The 19,915-nt window shown below is 43.2% G+C and overlaps 1 protein-coding gene across 3 annotated transcripts in view; it reads left to right on the top strand.

Annotated features, from left to right (window-relative positions):
- Positions 1 to 14,970: 14,970 nt before the first annotated feature.
- NLGN3 (neuroligin 3) overlaps positions 14,971 to 19,915 on the top strand; it is a 143,462-nt gene continuing 138,517 nt past the window's right edge. For 2 of the 3 annotated variants that reach the window (XM_075835688.1, XM_075835686.1), the window contains exon 1: positions 14,971 to 15,101. The gene's annotated coding sequence lies outside the window, so the exon portion shown is untranslated. The remainder of the gene's footprint in view (positions 15,102 to 19,915) is intronic. The other variant, XM_075835689.1, reaches the window with a different exon arrangement.

Below are 19,915 nucleotides of genomic sequence, written 5' to 3'. Positions count from 1 at the left end.
TCCTGGAGCAGAGTCTGTACTAGCGCTCTGCCCGGGACTCCGGCTCTGGGGAAGCCCCAGACATCGATGTTCATATGTGGACAGCGATGTCAGGGAATTCCACAGAGTCCAGGAACAGAGCCGACACCAGCGCTCTGCTCCGCTCTGGGCAAGACCCTGACACACTGTCCATATATGGGCAGCGATGTCAGGGAATTTCACAGAGTCCCGGAGCAGAGCCGACACCAGCGCTCTGCTCGGGACTCCGGCTCTGGGGAAGCCCCAGACATCGCTGTTCATATGTGGACAGCGATGTCAGGGAATTCCACAGAGCCCAGGAGCAGAGCCGACACCAGCGCTCTGCTCCGCTCTGGGCAAGACCCTGACACACTGTCCATATATGGGCAGCGATGTCATGGAATTCCACAGAGTCCCGGAGCAGAGCCTGTACTAGCGCTCTGCCCGGGACTCCGGCTCTGGGGAAGGGTGCAGTCACACGCGGCACATTTTGTTGCAGACATTTCTGCAAAAACAACCACATTCAGATGAATTAACTTTTAGTCGCAGAAAATTTCTGCAACAAAATCTGCCGTTTATGACTGCACCCTAATGCTACATGCACACTTTGCGTATTTTGCTGCAGAAAATACACATCAAAACCACAGTAAATATGCAGGTAAATACCGCACTTAATCGTGCGTTTTTTAGTGAGGTTTTTACATTTTGATCAATGTAAATCAGTGCATTTTCATGCTGCGCGTTTCGGTGTGTTTTTCCTTACAACTAGACAGCTACAATTCACAAGTGTAAACACAAGAAAAAATTTACATGTTGCAGATTGTAAAATACGCAGAAAAACAATGCAGTATGTACGTGAGATTTCCTGAAATCTAATTTACTTTGCTGGTACTGTATTACGCTGCGGATTTGCCAGACGTAATATGCACTGAGCCTAAGGGTTAATTCACACAATGGCGTAAATACTGCAGATTTTCCGCAACGGTTTTTGTTGCGGAAAATCCACAGCGTAAGGTCTTGTCCATACGTAACAGAATTGCTGCAGAAAAATTTTGCAGCAATTCCTTTGAAAGTAGCAGACATTCAGCTGCGGGAAAAAAGGCACCATTTCCGATGTTTTTCACTGCAGAAAATGGTGCGTATTTTGCTGTTTTTTTTCGGTGTATTTTCCGTCAGCAATTCCAGACGGAAAATATGCAGCAACTACGTTACGTGTGATCGAGCCCTAATACAATAGCAGTAAAGTGGATGAGAATGAACAAATCTCCTCCAAATGCTGCGTAAATGATAAGCGGATAAAACACTCATAAATTGACCTGCGGTGCGGTTTTTTAAAATTGTATTTGCGTAGTCGCTGCTTTTTTGTTGTGGGTTTTCCCCCATTTAATTCAATGGGGAGTTAAAACCTGCAACAAATAGCAGATGTTGCAATTTTTCTGGTGGAAAAGCGGCGATTCCACTGCAAAAATTGCAACTAAAAAAAAAAAATTTTTTTTTTTTATATTTACCCAGAATTCTGTGCTTCTTTGTCCAGGCCAGCCTCCTGGGATGACGTTTCATCCCATGTGACCGCTGCAGCCAACCACGGGCTGCCGCGGTCACATGAGATGAAGCGTCATCCCAGGAGGCTGGGCTGCAGGATGGCAGAGGAAAATGTATTTTTACGTGCAGCATTACACAGTGGACACTCCGGCCGAAAAACTGCACCACAATTTGGTGCAGTTTTCGGCTGGAATTCCCTGCGACATCTAGGGTGGATACGCTGTGTGCTTTTACGCAGCGTATCCGCCCCATATAAACATAGCCTAAGGCTGGGCTTATGTGTTGCATTTTTGAACTGTTGGGGAGAAAAACACATCTGAAAAACGCATTAGTTTAACAAAGTGTTTCAACTGTAAGCCTACGACTAGTGAGTTTAAAACCAGATTATAGTTGAAACACTTTATAAAATGCAGGGGTAATTAAAAAAAAGCATGCGTTTTCCTTCCCAACAGTTAGGGTATGTTCACACGTCTTAACAAATTACGGAGCTGTTTTCAGGCAAAAACAGCTCCTGATTTTCAGACGTTTTTGCAAGTGCACGCGTTTTTCGCAGCGTCTTTTACGGACATAATTGGAGCTGTTTTTCAATGGAGTCAAAGAAAAACGGCTCAAAAAACGTCCAAAGAAGTGACATGCACTTCTTTGAGGCGGGCGTCTTTTTACGCGCCGTCTTTTGACAGCGACGCGTAAAAATATACCTCGTCTGAACAGAACATCGTAAAACCCATTGAAATCAATGGGCAGATGTTTGCAGACGTATTGGAGCCGTTTGTTCAGGCGTAAAACGCCTGAATTACGTCTGAAAATAGGTCGTGCGAACATACCCTTAAAAATACACAACAAAAAAGCAACATAAGCACAACATGTGAACCCAGTCTAATGAGTTCAGATGTTTGAGGAACACCCACTGCAAACAGGTGCATACATTCAAGCACACAGCAATGCAAACTCAATAGACCAACATTGGTAATAGTATGGGTCACTGTCATAGGAAACCATCTTTGCCACAGGTCAGTTTGTGAAATATCCGATCAGATCAGCTGTTGTGGCAGACCACGCAAACTCACAGAGCGGGGCCAACGAGAGCTCATTCACATGGTGCGTAAAAATCCTCTGTTGCATCACTCACTACAGAGTTCCAACATCACCGTGCGCAATGCCTGGGCATCGGCTGGAATGGTGTAAAGGCCCCTATTTTGGATAGGCCCCTTATTTCCAGTAAAGGGAAATGTTAAAGTGTAACTTAACTTTTAAAAAAACTTTTGAGATGTCATAGGGACATGTCAGAAGTTTTGATCGGCGGGGGTCCGAGCACTGAGACCCCCACAAATCGCTAAAACGAAGCAGCAGAAGAGCTCGGGTGAGTTTCTGTTTGGATTTCCTCGAAAAGCAGAGCGAGCGGTGTACAGGTTAACCCCTTCCCGACATTTGCCGTAAATGTACGTCATGGAAAGCATTGACTTCCCGCAAAATGTCGTACATTTACGGCAAATGTTTGGCACCGGTTCAGAAGCTGAGCCGGTGCCATCATCGTCGGATCTCAGCTGTATCTTACAGCTGACATCCGACTGTAATGGCAGGGACCGAAATTAGCTTCGATCCCCGCCATTAACCCCTTAAGTGCAGTGCTCAAACGCGATCGCTGCACTTAAGGTGTTTGCAGCTCATCGGAACCTCAGCAATGAAATTGCCGGGGCTCCGGTGGCTGCAATGGCAACTGGAGGCCTAATACTGGCCTCCCGGTCTGCCTAGCACCGAAGCCGGTCAAGATCCGCCCGGAGGCGGAGCCTGATCGGCTTCCGTAGCTGCCGGCAAGATGGCGCCGGGTCAGGAGCTGATCCGGCGTCATCAGCGGTGGAAGTCAGCTGTACTGTACAGCTGACATCCACCTGTAACGGCAGGAACCGGAGCTAGCTCCGATCCCTGCCATTAACCCCTTCGATGCAGCAATGGAAAGCGATTACTGCATCATAGCGGTTACTAGCAGATCGCCAGCCCTGACAGGCAATCAGGACTGGCAACTGCTGCTATGGCAACAGGAGACACAATGGTCTCCTGCTCTGCCATTACGGAAGCCGATTTAGGCCCCGCCGGGAGGCGAAGCCTCATCGGCTTGCTGTCAATGAATGACTGACAGATCTAATACATTGCACTACATAGGTAGTGCAATGTGTTAGAAAAAAAAATATCTGACCGCTGGACCTTCAAGTCCCCTAGTGGGACTTGAGAAAAAAAGTGTCAAAAAAGTATAAAAAAAGTGTCAAAAAAAGTGCAAAAAATAAAAGTTTGAAAACAATAAGGCCTCATTTACACGAGCGTAATATACGCGCGTGCTTTTCACGCGTGTCGTACGCACCTATATTACTCTATGGGGCAGTGCAGACAATGCGTGAATTTTGCGCAGCGCGAGTGCGTTGCGTAAAACTCACGACATGTTCTATAATCGTGCGTTTTTCGCGCATCACGCACCCATTGAAGTCAATGGGTGCGTGAAAACCACGCATGCCGCACGGAAGCACTTCCGTGCGAACTGCGTGATTCGCGCAAGAGCGGTCAAACTGAATGTAAACAGAAAAGCACCACGTGCTTTTCTGTTTACAAACATCCGAACGGAGTGTCTTAGAGATGAGCGAACTGAACTTCACCAGGTTCGGCCGAACACGTTTTGACCGAACCCGGCAGGAGACAGTCACTGTCCAGGGTGCTGAAAGAGTTAAACTGGTTCAGCACACTGGACAGTGACTTCCGATCCCAATATACGTGAACGTGTAAAAAAAAAAAAGTTCTGACTTACCGATAACTCCCGGCTTCTTCCTCCAGTCTGACCTCCCGGGATGACAATTCAGTCCAAGTGACTGCTGCAGCCAATCACAAGCCAAGCACAGGCTGCAGCGGTCACATGGACTGCCGCGTCATCCAGGGAGGTGGGGCCAGATGTCAAGAGAGGCGCGTCACCAAGGATGCGTCACCAAGGCAACGGCCGGGAAGTTCTCGGTAAGTACAAACCTCTTTTTTTTTAAACAGGTTACTCGATATGGTGATCGGAATTCACTGTCGAGGGTGCTGAAAGAGTTACTGCCGATCAGTTAACTCTTTCAGCACCCTGGACAGTGACTGACGTTGACTAGACTCATCTCTATGATGGCGGCTGCGCGAAAATCACGCAGCCGCGCATCATACACTGATGACACACGGAGCTGTCAAGTGCCTTTTGCGCACGCAAAACGCTGCGTTTTTTTGCGTGCGCAAAACGCACATGCTCATGTAAATGAGGCCTAAAAGTTTCAAGTAATCAAATAAAATACAATCCCCCTTTTACTCTTATCAAGTCCTTTATTATTGAAAAATAATAATAAACCATAAGTATTTGGTATCGCCGCGACCGTAATGACCTGAGGTATCAAAATATTATATTATTTATTGCACGCGGTGAACAGCGTAAAAAAAAAAACGTAAAAAAAAATTTACCAGAGTTTCTGTTTTTTGGTCACTTTGCCCTACAAATATTAGAATAAAAAGTGATCAAAAAGTCGCACGTATCCAAAAATGGTACCTATAAAAACTATAGCTCGTCCCGCAAAAAACAAGCCCTCATACACCTCCGTTGATAAAAAAAATTAAAAAGTTATGGTTCTCACAACTTGGCGACAGAAAAAATACATTCTTTTTACAAAAGTAATTTTATTGTGCAAAAAGTTGTAAAACATAAAAAAGTGCTATAAATTAGGTATCGCCGGAATCGTACTGACCCGCAGAATAAAGTTAACATGTCATTTATAACGCATGGTGAACGCTGTATAAAAAAAACTAAAAAAGCTGTGCCAGAATTGCGTTTTTTTGTTTACCTGGCATCACAAAAAATAGGATAAAAGGTGATCAAAAAGTTACATGTACCCCAAAATAGTACCAATAATATCTACAGCTCGTCCCGCAACAAACCAGCCCTCATACCGATAAGTCTATGAAAAATAAAATTAGTTATGGCTCCAATAAGTCAGGAAATAAACAAATATGCAGTTGTGCCCGAGGGGAACATTTCTTCTGTTTCAAGAGGCGATTTATCAAGGACCTAAAATTAGGGAACCACGAAGGGGAGAGCCCAAACATATCCGCTGGAAGCGACGGTGCCCGTATTATACCAGGACAACACTTTCCCAGCAAAACTCCCCAAACTGCAAAGGTGCAGAGTGTGGACCAAAAGGGGGATAAGAAAGGACGCCATTAATCAGTGCGACACCAGCCTGTGCAGAAAGGATTGCTTCACAGCGTAACACACATCTATGGATTATTTTATTATTATTTTTTACCCCATTATTATACCACCTGACTATGCCCCTTATATACTCTGCCCCGCTTACATGTACCCCCACATTATAAATGGAACCACCAGCAATACTCAAACATAGTACCAAGCAAAATCCGCTCTCCAAAAGCCAAATGGCGTTTCCTCCCATCTGAACCCTACAGCGTCCCCAAACAGCAGTTTCCTTCAACATATATGGCATCGTCATACCTGGGAGAACCCTTTTAACAATTTTTGGGGTGTGTGTCTCCAGCGTCATAAGCTTGGCATGACATATTTGCCACTGAATGGCATATCTAGGGAAAAATATAAATTTGTAATTTGCACCATCCGCAGTGCATTCATTTATGGAAAAGACCTGTGGGGTGAAAATGCTCACTACACCCCTTAATAAATGCCTTGAGGGGTGCAGTTTCCATAATAGGGTCACTTCTCAGGGGTTTCTTTTTATTATTTCACATCTGAGCCTCTGCAGTTGTGAACCAATACTTTGTAAATCGCCAAATTAGGCCTCCACTCCGCATGGTACTCTTCACTCCTGAGCCCTGTCATATGTCCAGGCAAAAGATTAGGGTCACATGTAGAATGTTTCTAAAACCGGGAAACACCGCATAATAATTAGAGAGCTGTCTCGTTATGGTGGCACAAGCCGGGCACCACATATTGGCATATCTATGGAAAAAAAATCCCATTTTCACTCTGCAACATTGAGTGCACACTAATTTCTACAAAACACCAGCAGGGTTAAAAATGCTTACTACACCCCTTGGTAAATGCATTGAGGGGTGTAGTTTCCAAAATGGGGTCACTTCTGGGGGGTTTCCACTGTTTTGGGCCCACAGGCGCCCAGAAACCAATCCAGCAACATCTGCACTCCAAATGGCGGTCCTTCCCTTCTGAGCCCTGCCGTTTGCCCAAACAGCAGTTTATGACCACATATGGGGTATTGCCGTACTCGGGAGAAATTGCTTTACAAATGTTGGTTTCTTTTTTTCCTTTATTTGTTGAGAAAATGAAAAAATGTGTGCTAAAACTACGTCTTATTGAAGAAAAAGGATTGTTTTTATTTTCACTGCCCAATTCTAATAAGTTCTATGAAATATCTGTGGGGTCAAAACGCTCACTACACCCCTAGATGAATTCCTCAAGAGGTGTAGTTTCCTAAATGGAGTCACTTTTTGGGCGTTTTCATTGTTTTGTCCCCTCAGGGGCTTTGCAAATGTGACCTGGCCTCCACAAATCATTCCTGCTAAATGTGATCTCCAAAAGCCAAATAGCGCTCTTTCCCTTCTAAGCCTCGCCGTGTGTGTTCAAACAGCCGGTTATTACCACATGTGGGGTATTGTTTTACTCGGGAGAAATTGCTTTACAAATTTTGCGGTGCTTTTTCTCCTTCAGTCCTTGTGGAAATTATAAAAAATTAGCTAAACCTACATTTTCTTTGAAAAAATTTAGATTGTCATTTTCAGGGCCTACTTCCAATAATTTATGCAAAAAAACTGTGGGGTCAAAACACTCACTATACCCCTAGATAATTTCCTCAATGGGTGTAGTTTCCAAAATGGGGTCACTTGTGGGGGGTTTCCACTGTTTTGTCCCCTCATGGGGCTTTGTAAATGTGACATGGCCTCCGCAAACCATTCCTGCTAAATGTGAACTCCAAAAGCCAAATAGCGCTCTTTCCCTTCTCAGCCACGCCGTGTCTCGAAACAACCGTTTATTACCACATGTGGGGTATTGTTTTACTCGGGAGAAATTGCTTTACAAATTTTGCGGTGCTTTTTCTCCTTCAGTCCTTGTGGAAATTATAAAAAATTAGCTAAACCTACATTTTCTTTGAAAAAATTTAGATTTTAATTTTCACGGCCTACTTCCAATAATTTCTGTAAAAAACCTGTACGGTCAAAATGCTCACTATACCCCTAGATAGTTTCCTCAATGGGTGTAGTTTCCAAAATGGGGTCACTTGTGGGGGGTTTCCACTGTTTTGGCACCGCAAGAGCCCTTCAAACCTGACATGGTTATTAAAATATATTCTAACAATAATAAGGCCCCAAAATCCACTAGGTGCTCCTTTGGTTCTGAGGCCGGTGCTTCAGTCCAGTAGCACGCTAGAGCCACATGTGGGATATTTCCTAAAACTGCAGAACCTGGGCAACAAATATTGAGTTGCATTTCTCTGGTAAAACCTTCTGTGTTATAAAAAAAATTGTATTAAAAATGTATTTCTGCAAAAAAATATGAAATTTGTAAATTTCACCTCTACTTTGCTTTAATTCATGTGAAATGTGTAAAGGGTTAAGACATTTTCTAAATGCTGTTTTGAATACTTTGAGGGGTGAAGTTTTTAAAATGGGGTGACTTTTTGGGGGTTTCTAATATATAAGGCCCTCAAAGCAACTTCACAACTGAACTCACGGAGCATGCAGTTAGTGGGTTACAACTGGAGGGTGAAGACATGGGTGAGCAGGATCAGGTAAGTAGCTGGGTTAATGTAGTGAGGGGCAGTAGAAAGGGGTCAAAGAAAAGGAAGGCCGTTCCGGTTTCTGACATTCCAACCAAAATTGCCAAGTTGGGTGATGATGCGAGGGTGTCAGTCTCAGAAATGGCAGCCCTAGTGGATACTGATCTCCCTAACAGCCGGGAGAACAGCCCAGCTAGTAGTCGGCGGGATGGTAATGCAGGTAAGCCAAGACAATTGATAGTCGTAGGGGATTCTATAATCAGGAAGACGGATAGAATAATTTGTCGCCAAGACCACCTCAACCGAATGGTTTGCTGTCTCCCTGGTGCCAGGGTTCGGCATGTGGTGGAACGGGTGGACAAATTGCTGGGAGGGGCTGGTGATGATCCAGCTGTCGTGGTCCATGTCGGTACCAACGACAGAATAAATGGTAGGTGGAGGAGCCTTAAAGAGGCTCTGTCACCAGATTTTGCAACCCCTATCTGCTATTGCAGCAGATAGGCGCTGCAATGTAGATTACAGTAACGTTTTTATTTTTAAAAAACGAGCATTTTTGGCCAAGTTATGACCATTTTTGTAATTATGCAAATGAGGCTTGCAAAAGTCCAAGTGGGTGTGTTTAAAAGTAAAAGTCCAAGTGGGCGTGTATTAGGTGCGTACATCGGGGCGTTTTTAATACTTTTACTAGCTGGGCGCTGTGAAGAGAAGTAACATCCTCTTCTCTTCAGAACGCCCAGCTTCTGACAGTGCAGATCTGTGACGTCACTCACAGGTCCTGCATCTTGACGGCCACATCGGCACCAGAGGCTACAGTTGATTCTGCAGCAGCATCAGCGTTTGCAGGTAAGATCGACTTACCTGCAAACGCTGATGCTGCTGCAGAATCAACTGTAGCCTCTGGTGCCGATGTGGCCGTCACGATGCAGGACCTGTGAGTGACGTCACAGATCTGCACTGTCAGAAGCTGGGCGTTCTGAAGAGAAGAGGATGTTACTTCTCTTCACAGCGCCCAGCTAGTAAAAGTATTAAAAACGCCCCGATGTACGCACCTAATACACGCCCACTTGGACTTTTACTTTTAAACACACCCACTTGGACTTTTGCAAGCCTCATTTGCATAATTACAAAAATGGTCATAACTTGGCCAAAAATGCTCGTTTTTTAAAAATAAAAACGTTACTGTAATCTACATTGCAGCACCTATCTGCTGCAATAGCAGATAGGGGTTGCAAAATCTGGTGACAGAGCCTCTTTAAGAATAATTTTAAAGAACTAGGCTACAAGCTGAAGGGAAGGACCTCCAAAGTAGTATTCTCAGGAATACTGCCTGTGCCATGCGCATCACAGGAAAGACAGCGGGAGCTCAGGGAGTTAAATGCATGGCTGAAGTCTTGGTGTAGAGGAGAAGGATTTGGGTTCCTAGAGCACTGGGCTGACTTTTCATTGGGGTACAAACTGTATTCTGCAGATGATTTGCACCTAAATGGAAGGGGGTCCGCTGTGCTGGGGGAGAGAATTCTAGCTGGGGTGGCGGAGTATTTAAACTAGGGCTGAGGAGGGAGGTCAATGTAGAAAAAAAAGGGGTAGCCAGGTTAGAGAGGGGTCAGACTATATTGGTGGGGGGAGAAACAGAATGTGGGGAGAGGACTAGACAACAAGATAAGGAGATCCTTTCGTTACAAAACATCAGTGTAAATAAAAAGGCCCGATTAATGTCAAATCACATTTCTGATAATAAAAGTGAAAAACTGACAGGCAAGTTAAAGTGTATGTTCACAAATGCCAGAAGTCTAGCAAGCAAAATGGGGGAGCTGGAGGCCTTGATACTGGAAGAAAATATAGATATAGTTGGTGTTGCTGAAACATGGCTGGACTCTTCACATGACTGGGCTGTAAATCTACAGGGTTTTACACTTTTTCGGAAAGACAGGACAAATAGGAAAAGTGGTGGTGTATGTCTGTATGTGAGAAATGATATGAAGGCGAGTGTGAAAGAGACAATAGTGGGTGAAGACTGTGAGGAGGTTGAAACCTTGTGGGTGGAATTACAAAGGGAGGTAAACACTGAAAAAATTACTTTTGGTGTAATCTATAGACCCCCCAATATAACTGAGGAGATGGATGTTCAGCTATATAAACAGATGGAGAGGGCTGCACAGGCGGGTACTGTAGTGATAATGGGAGATTTTAATTTCCGGGATATTAATTGGTGTCATGGTTCGGCTTCAACTGCAAAGGGGAGACATTTCCTCAACCTGTTGCAGGAAAATTTTATGGGCCAGTTTGTGGAAGACCCGACTAGAGGTGAAGCTCTGTTGGATCTGGTCATTTCTAATAATGCAGATCTTGTTGGGAATGTCAATGTTGTGAAAACCTCGCTAACAGTGATCACAATATAGTTACATTTTACCTATACTGTAAAAAACAAACGCAGGCTGGGAGGGCAAAAACATTTAATTTTAAGAAAGCCAATTTCCCCAGGATGAGGGCTGCAATTCAGGATATGGACTGGGAAGAACTAATGTCAAATAATGGAACAAATGATAAATGGGAGATTTTCAAATCTACTTTGAGTTATTATAGTGCAAAATTTATTCCTATAGGTAACAAGTATAAACGACTCAAATTAAACCCCACATGGCTTACACCTTCTGTGAAAGGGGCAATACATGACAAAAAAAGGGCATTTAAAAAATACAAATCTGAGGGTACATCTGCAGCCTTTGTAAAATATAAAGTGCTTAATAAAATGTGTAAAAATGTAATAAAATTAGCAAAATGAAAGGCAGGTGGCCAAGGATAGTAAAACAAATCCCCAAAAATTCTTCAAGTATATAAATGCTAAAAAGCCAAGGTCTGAACATGTAGGACCCTTAGATAGTGGTAATGGGGAGTTGATCACAGGGGATCAAGAGAAGGCAGAGTTACTAAATGGGTTCTTTAGCTCTGTATATACAACAGAAGAAAGAGCAGCTGATGTAGCCGCTGCCAGTGCTGTTAATATATCGGCTGATATACTGAATTGGATGAATGTAGAGATGGTCCAAGCTAAATTAAATAAATGTGCACAAGGCCCCGGGACCAGATGGGTTACACCCTAGAATTCTTAAAGAGCTTAGTTCAGTTATTTCTGTCCCCCTTTTCATAATATTCAGAGAATCTCTAGTGACTGGTATAGTGCCAAGGGACTGGCGCAGCGCAAATGTGGTGCCTATTTTCAAAAAGGGCTCTAGGTCTTCCCCAGGTAATTATAGACCAGTAAGCTTAACATCCATCGTGGGGAAAATGTTTGAGGGGCTATTGAGGGACTATATACAGGATTATGTGACAATAAATAGCATTATAAGTGACAGCCAGCACGGTTTTACTAAGGACAGAAGTTGTCAAACTAACGTAATCTGTTTTTATGAAGAGGTGAGCAGAAGTCTAGACAGAGGGACCGCTGTGAATTTAGTGTTTTTGGACTTTGCAAAGGCATTTGACACTGTCCCCCATAGACGCCTAATGGGTAAATTAAGGACTATAGGTTTAGAAAATATAGTTTCTAATTGGATTGAGAATTGGCTCAAGGACCGTATCCAGAGAGTTGTGGTCAATGATTCCTACTCTGAATGGTCCCCGGTTATAAGTGGTGTACCCCAGGGTTCAGTGCTGGGACCACTATTATTCAACTTATTTATTAATGATATAGAGGTTGGGATTAATAGCACTATTTCTATTTTTGCAGATGACACCAAGCTGTGTAATATAGTTCAGTCTATGGAAGATGTTCATGAATTGCAGGCAGATTTAAACAAACTAAGTGTTTGGGCGTCCACTTGGCAGATGAAGTTTAATGTAGATAAATGTAAAGTTATGCATCTGGGTACCAACAACCTGCATGCATCATATGTCCTAGGGGGAGCCACACTGGGGGAGTCACTTGTTGAAAAGGATCTGGGTGTACTTGTAAATCATAAACTCAATAACAGCATGCAGTGTCAATCAGCTGCTTCAAAGGCCAGCAGGATATTGTCGTGTATTAAAAGAGGCATGGACTCGCGGGACAGGGATGTAATATTACCACTTTACAAAGCATTAGTGAGGCCTCATCTAGAATATGCAGTTCAGTTCTGGGCTCCAGTTCATAGAAAGGATGCCCAGGAGTTGGAAAAAATACAAAGAAGAGCAACGAAGCTAATTAGGGGCATGGAGAATTTAAGTTATGAGGAAAGATTGAAAGAATTAAACCTATTTAGCCTTGAAAAAAGACGACTAAGGGGGGACATGATTAACTTATATAAATATATTAATGGCACATACAAAAAATATGGTGAAATCCTGTTCCTTGTAAAACCCCCTCAAAAAACAAGGGGGCACTCCCTCCGTCTGGAGAAAAAAAGGTTCAACCTGCAGAGGCGACAAGCCTTCTTTACTGTGAGAATAGTGAATTTATGGAATAGCCTACCGCAGGAGCTGGTCACAGCAGGGACAGTAGATGGCTTTAAAAAAGGGTTAGATAATTTCCTAGAACAAAAAAATATTAGCTCCTATGTATAGAAATTTTTCCCTTCCCTTTTCCCATCCCTTGGTTGAACTTGATGGACATGTGTCTTTTTTCAGCCGTACTAACTATGTAACTATGTAACTGGCCCCTGTAAAAATAGCCTTTTGAAATTTTCTTGAAAATGTGAGAAATTGCTGCTACGGGTATGTGCACACGAGGGCATTACGTCCGTAATTGACGGACGTATTTCGGCCGCAAGTCCCGGACCGAACACAGTTCAGGGAGCCGGGCTCCTAGCATCATAGTTATGTACGATGCTAGGAGTCCCTGCCTCGCTGCCGGACAACTGTCCCATACTGAAAACATGATTACAGTACGGGACAGTTGTCCCGCAGCGAGGCAGGGACTCCTAGCATCGTACATAACTATGATGCTAGGAGCCCGGCTCCCTGCACTGTGTTCGGTCCGGTACTTTCGGCCGAAATACGTCCGTCAATTACGGACGTAATGCCCTCGTGTGCACATACCCTAAAGTTCTAAGCCTTGTGAGGTCATAGAAAAATAAAGGGATGTTCAAAAAACGATGCCAATCTAAAGTAGACATATGGGTGATGTTAATTAGCAAGAATTTTTGTGTGTTATAACTGCCTGTCTTACAAGCAGATACATTTAAATTGAGAAAAATGCCAATTTTTGCACATTTTCGCTAAATTTTGGTGTTTTTCACAATTAAATACTGAACATATTCAGCAAATTTTGCCAGTAACTTAAAGTGCAATGTGTCACGAGAAAACAATCTCAGAATCGCTTGGATAGATGAAAGCATTCCGGAGTTATTACCACATAAAGTGAAACATGTCAGATTTGAAAAATGAGGCTGTCAGGAAGGTCAAAAGTGGCCAAAGAGGGAAGGGGTTAACAGACTTTCTATTGAGCAGAAGCATACGGATAGGTTTTTTGACTTTCATATGAGCTTCGTCCTAGTGTGTGTATGACAGGGAAATCTGATGTAGCTATATAAGAGATAAGATATAAATAATGGTAGTTAGAGATGATCCGAAGGGCCTGTTCACACCGAGTATTTTGACAAGCTTTTTGGAGTGGAAACCGCTCCTCAAAACTCGTCAAAAACCGTCCGAAAATGCCTCCCATTGATTTCAATGGGAGGCGGGGTCGGTTTTCTCCCGCGAGCGGTAAAACCGCCTCACGGGAGAAAGAAGAGACATGCCCTGTCTTTGCGCGTTTACGCCTCTGACATCAATGGGAGGCAGAGTGAGCGTATTTCGCTGAGTTTTTTGCCCGTAGCACTCAATGGGCGCGAGCGAAAACGCCGCAAGAAACGCGGTGAAAATCGCAGCAAACAAAGTGCAGAAAGGACAAAATCAATATCCCAAACGGAATTTTGAGGCAGAATTTTCCTCCTGCAAAAAACTCTTGTGTGAACATGGCCTAAAGAGAATCTAAGTATAAATGAAATACTCCTCAGCCTGAATTTCTCTTCATTTTTTGGAACCTGTCCTAGTTTTGCCCAAACAAAAAAATCATCAATAATTATTAAAACGGCAGAATGTGAACAAGGCCCTATGACCATCTCCTAAAACGGCTTATTTAAGAATGAAACAATGAGACAAAATCTGCTGTAAAATTGTGTGTCTTCTGACATCTAAAAATGTTGATTTCTCTGTAGGGAATGTAGTAAAATAATATATGTTCCCAAGCAATTCCCCTTCGTTTCTCCATTCTCCTGATGCTCAGGTCACCTCAGCCGCCATTCACTGCTGTGGATATCACTCTTTATATGTCGGAAACCCCTTTTAAGAGTTTTTCTTTTTTCTTATGGGGGCTTCCTGACACACCACTACCTGCACATGTGAACATAACCTAAAGCTTTCCTTTATATGATTCCGCTATCCAGGATATTGGCTAAAGCTTACACTGTGACACAGTAATCTTATCTCCCCGCCAAAAAAAACCAACAACACCACCACCTAGGCAAGGTCAAACAGAAAGACCCTGCACACAGCTTAGCACCGGCTCTACCTATAGCACAGCTCCAGGGCTGCTCCTTCCAGTCAGCTACACGAATCCAGTCTACATTCCCAGCATCCCCAACACAGGAGCTCTGTATGAGGCAGCTGCCCCTCCCCTCGCTGCGCGCCCCCGCACCCTCCGGTCCTTCGTCCTCCTCATCCTTTTGTGCGCGCTCTCGGAGCTACTGCTGCTACTGCTGCTGCTGCTGCGGGCGGCGGGAGACGAGGGATAGCGGAGAGGCCCTGGGCCGGACACACCCGGAGCAGAGAGACAGCCGGGTGAGAACACGCTCCTATATTCGTACATTTGGCTCTTCGAGGGTGTTAGAATATCTGCTATTTATTAGATGTGTATGTATGGATGCATCACCGCTATGAACATCAATATTCTTCACTGGCTCCCCCCACCCATGCACACACATACATGCACACGGACACACTGAGGACATGACAGCACAGGCTTCGCCTACCCCCTAGTATCTATCTATCTATCTAATCTATCTATCTATCTATCTATCTATCTATCTATCTATCTATCTATCTATCTATCTATCTATCTATCTATCTATCTATCTATCTATCTATCTATCTATCTATCTATCTATCTATCTAATCTATCTATCTATCTCACACCTTAACTGCCTTTATATATTTGCCAGACCATAGGACAACTACGGTGTGGGCAAGCATGGCATATTAGGGAGATAGGGGGGGGGGGGGGGGGGGCAGGCTGCACCATAAGTACATTGGCACCGCGTTTATATAACGTCTGTGTATAAATATAGATGGCATGAGGTAGGATGTGATGTCTTTCCTTACCTGGTAGGATTTGGATCCTCATGAAGCCTAAGAACTCATAAGACCCTGACACCAGATTCTGATCATATTTGCCTTTTGTCTATAGACAGCCTTTCCATGTTTTCCTAATGAATTTTGGGGTACCCCCTCTACTACTGGAGGAGTCTTGTATGGTGTGTGCCCGCTCTCAAGTACCGGTGTACTCATCTCAGGGGCTGTCAGCCACCATTTGCAGTGCCGGAGCTCATCTCGTGCTTACTCCCAGATATGTTCCTAGATAATCCCTGTAAAGTCCATGTTGCTTCACTTCCTCTCCATGTTATGTCAGATCCATCAATCCATGTTTTTTTGTGTTAGTTTTCTGTCCTTTAGTTTAAAGTGCCCCCTTTAAATCTCAGTTTTTCTTGTTTTTTCCCTACCTCATACTTCACATCACATCTTTATTATTGTGCTTTCACATAAATGTTGTTACAATGTATTCTTTACATGAACTTGATATTATCATAGAAAGTTTGTTATATTTAATTTTCTTAAATATTGTAACATTTTTGCTTTAGATGACATCATAGATCCCTTTGATTTACATGCTTCTCTTTACTGTACCCCTTTGTGCATCTTTTTTATGGCACAGTCGCCACAGTACCAATAAAGGTAATGGAAGCGTCCCTGTTCTAGAACAGATTCCAGGGGTACTCCATTGCTTTATGTCCATCTCAGACTGCCTTTTACTTACATGAATCTTTCCTTGCATGTCCTTAGTCTACTCTTGAGAGCACGTCTGTAGCAGTAGAATATCAGTAACCATACCCAAACTATGAATGAAACTATTTGACATTGGAAATTGTGTATGAAGTTGTTCTGAAGTTTGAGTATACAGGTGACCATCGTAGCTCTTGTGGAATCGGCCATTGTTTTCTCATTTCAATCGTCTTCCCTGCTAATGGAATTTATTGTAAATTGCAATTCTTTTCAGTAGATTGGACAACCTTTATTTTTTTACATCAGACATTTCCTTCCATTTGAAGATCAATGGACGGAAAATGTAAATAAGTGGGCATAGTGCATTTCCAGAGGACATTTAAAGGGCTTGTAAATTACAGGTGGTGGTTCAACTTTGTAATATATGCCTATGGCTGGATAAATGACAGAAGCAGGTAGCCAATGCACATTTGGTTTGTCTACAGGTGTTGTTTTTTTTTTTTTTGTTCCCCCAAACCTTGCATTTCTGGCCACTAAGTCAAGATGGCTGCTGGAGTGGTGTAACAGGCTCTTAGTGTCTGCTGTATTTTGTCCAACCGTTTCTAATTTGGTGGTGTCGGATAATTTTTTAATTATTGATGTAGCATCCATACAAACACTACACCGACAAGGCGTAAGCATTGTCCTCTATCTACACATTGCATTAAGCAGCGGCAGGGATTCTATGTAAATAAACATTGCCCTTGGCTCTGGACCTCAAGATCAGCTCTTAGAGCTCATGCACATACGAGTTAATATCTTCAGTGTGCTATGCATTTTTTTAATGGATATTACACTGGCCCATTCATTTCTATGTGGCCATGTACACATATGTTTTATTTTTTGCAGATCTGTGGGGACTGATCAGCAAAATTTAGGGCAGATCCTGTACCTGTCAGTTTTTATGAATCTGTCTCACCTATTCTAGTCAATGTCCCGCTAAAAAAATGGACCGCACACGGAAGCCATCAGTATGCTGTCCATTCTTTGCTGATCCGTTTTTTACGGCCGTATAAAAGGACAAGGATGTGTGCGTGAGCCCTAACAGTCTAAATGAAAAGATGTAGCACAAAGTTGGAATAATAGGTAAATAAATGTTTACAATCCTATTAAAGGAGTTCTCCACCTTTCTGTAAGTTGTGTACATTTGTCATTCACACTATTTCCCTGCAATCCCCAGGCAAAGATCTCAAGGATTATGGAGGAGCTGTGTCTATTTACACATGCACGTCTATACACTACTCGAGACATACTGCTTATATAGACAGTGTACAGAGCGTCCATAGAATGCAGTTTGGGCATCTATGAACTCTCTTTGTTTATAGCGGCGGTTAGCAATTTTGGTGTTCATATACCTGAGCGCTGGTTGCTAAAATTTTACAATACCTTTAATTGCCATTTATAGTTAACAATATCTTTCTTCTCTGTGACTAAATATTAGCCACATAGTTGGAGTATTGTTTGCCATTTAAGTGTCGTGCGCCTCAAAAAGACTCAAAGGGGTTTTCCGGGACTAAAAACATTGATGACTTCTCCATAGCACAAGCCATTAAGGTTTGATCAGCGATCACTTCATTGTGTACCTGTGCCTGGTACTGCACCTCAACCCCATTCACTTCCGCACTTTGTTCTGATGATTGGTTCGTGTCCTGGGGCTCAGACCCCCAGAGATTAATAGCATATCCATTTCTACTGAAAAAAATAAATATATATATATACACATATATATATATATATATATATATATATATAGTCTATTTTTAAAGAGGATTTCCCATCTGTAACATTTATCACCTATCCAATTTATGATAGAAAATATTAGATTAATGGTTATCTAAGCGCTTGCATTAACCACTATAATGGGGTTCCCATGCCCCCCATACCCTAGGATCAGGCCTGGAGGAAATGAGCAAAGGGCATGACGCGCATGAACACAGCGCCCTCCATATATATCTATGGGAGATATGAAAACCCACACACCATGCCCTCCACTCCCTTCAGCTCCTTCCTCTCCTCCTGGTTTGATTATACATAATGGGGGCACAGAACTTCTGTTCTCTTGATCAATGGGGGATAAGCGATATCAATTGCTGAGATGCACTAGGAAATTCTGAGTGCAAGACGGTGAAAAATGTCCCTTTACGAAGACGCTGTTCCCTTTGCGGTATTAAGGAAGATCCTCTGGAGTCATGCAAATATTAACCTTTTATTAATATTGTAGCATTCAACCTGTTTCAAAGCCCGGCTTCTTCATCGGGCAGATTTGCATGATAGAAAAGCAGTGGCCTCTATGGCCTTATATAAGCATAAAAAACGGGAAAGCAGTGATTACAAAGGTCAGCAGTAAATTTTTTTGTTTGTTTTTGGACCGCTGCTCACAATTGCCCCAGCACGACTCCTCCAGTTGAGTGTACACTTCTCACTTTCCTGCCTCTCCTATTTATCGTGAAATGATATCCCATGTTGCACCATTGCACATTTTTTTCTTTACAGTGATTTCTTGATCAATGGGGGGTCCGGGTGCTCATTGCCCAATTCCTCCATCTATCTAACATGAACATTTATAATTTTTTTTTAAACCAATGATTGGTGGAGTAGTTCCCATGGTGGGTATTTAGAGAGATTTTCCCACTTTAGGGCCTGTTCACATCAGCGTTGACTTTCCGTTGAGGGGTTCCGTCTGAGGTTTCCATCGGGGGGAACCCCTCAATGGAAAGTCAAACGGAAACCTTAGCTTCCGTTTGCATCACCATTGATCTCAATTAGCTCTCTCCATTGAAGTCTATGGGAGTTACAGAACTTACTAAGGCCCTATGCACACCACCGTATTTTTCATCCGTAATTACAGACCGTAATTACGGATCCATTAATTTCTATGGGCTATGGACACCTTTCCGTATTTTTATGGATGGGTGTCCGTTCCTTAGAGATCATCTAAAATATAGAACATGTCCTATTCTTGTCCGTAGAAGTCTATGGGCGCTTCCCTAATTACGGACGGCTACGGATGTGCACCTGTAGCCGTCCATAATTGCGGAAGCGTTGCTAGGCCACGCCAGGTTTGCAGATGTTGCACATCATTTGTGGTTTTCTTCTTTTTGCGGATCCATATATATGGATACATAATGGATGCACTACGGACAATATTTACGGATGGATGAAAATACGGACGTGTGCATGGGGCCTTAATCCGGAGGACGCATGTGTACATTTCTGCTGCCGTATTCTCCCACTATTAACAGCTGGACAAGACAAGGGTTTTCCAAACCAGACAACCCCTTACAACTGGCTTATGACATGCCAGTCAATCACAATGGTGAGGGTCCATGACCCCCATTGATACCAATAATTCCATATGGTTTCCATGTAAAGATAGCGGACTGCCCATTCATTGAGGTGTGAATCATGTGTAATCTCTCAAGTGTCTTTGTCTATTTTTTTTTTGTAGCCACTTTAATTTCCTGCCATCAGGAGGATGATTTACATTGGGAGGTGCCTATATATTGCTGTGGTATATTGGCATCATCACCCGGGGCAAAGATTCAGATTAGCGCCAC

The sequence above is a fragment of the Rhinoderma darwinii genome, chromosome 8, assembly GCF_050947455.1.
Source record: "Rhinoderma darwinii isolate aRhiDar2 chromosome 8, aRhiDar2.hap1, whole genome shotgun sequence".
NCBI lineage: Eukaryota > Metazoa > Chordata > Amphibia > Anura > Rhinodermatidae > Rhinoderma > Rhinoderma darwinii.
The sequence above is the reverse complement of the archived record's forward strand: the minus strand, read 5'-3'. Positions and strand labels throughout refer to the sequence as shown.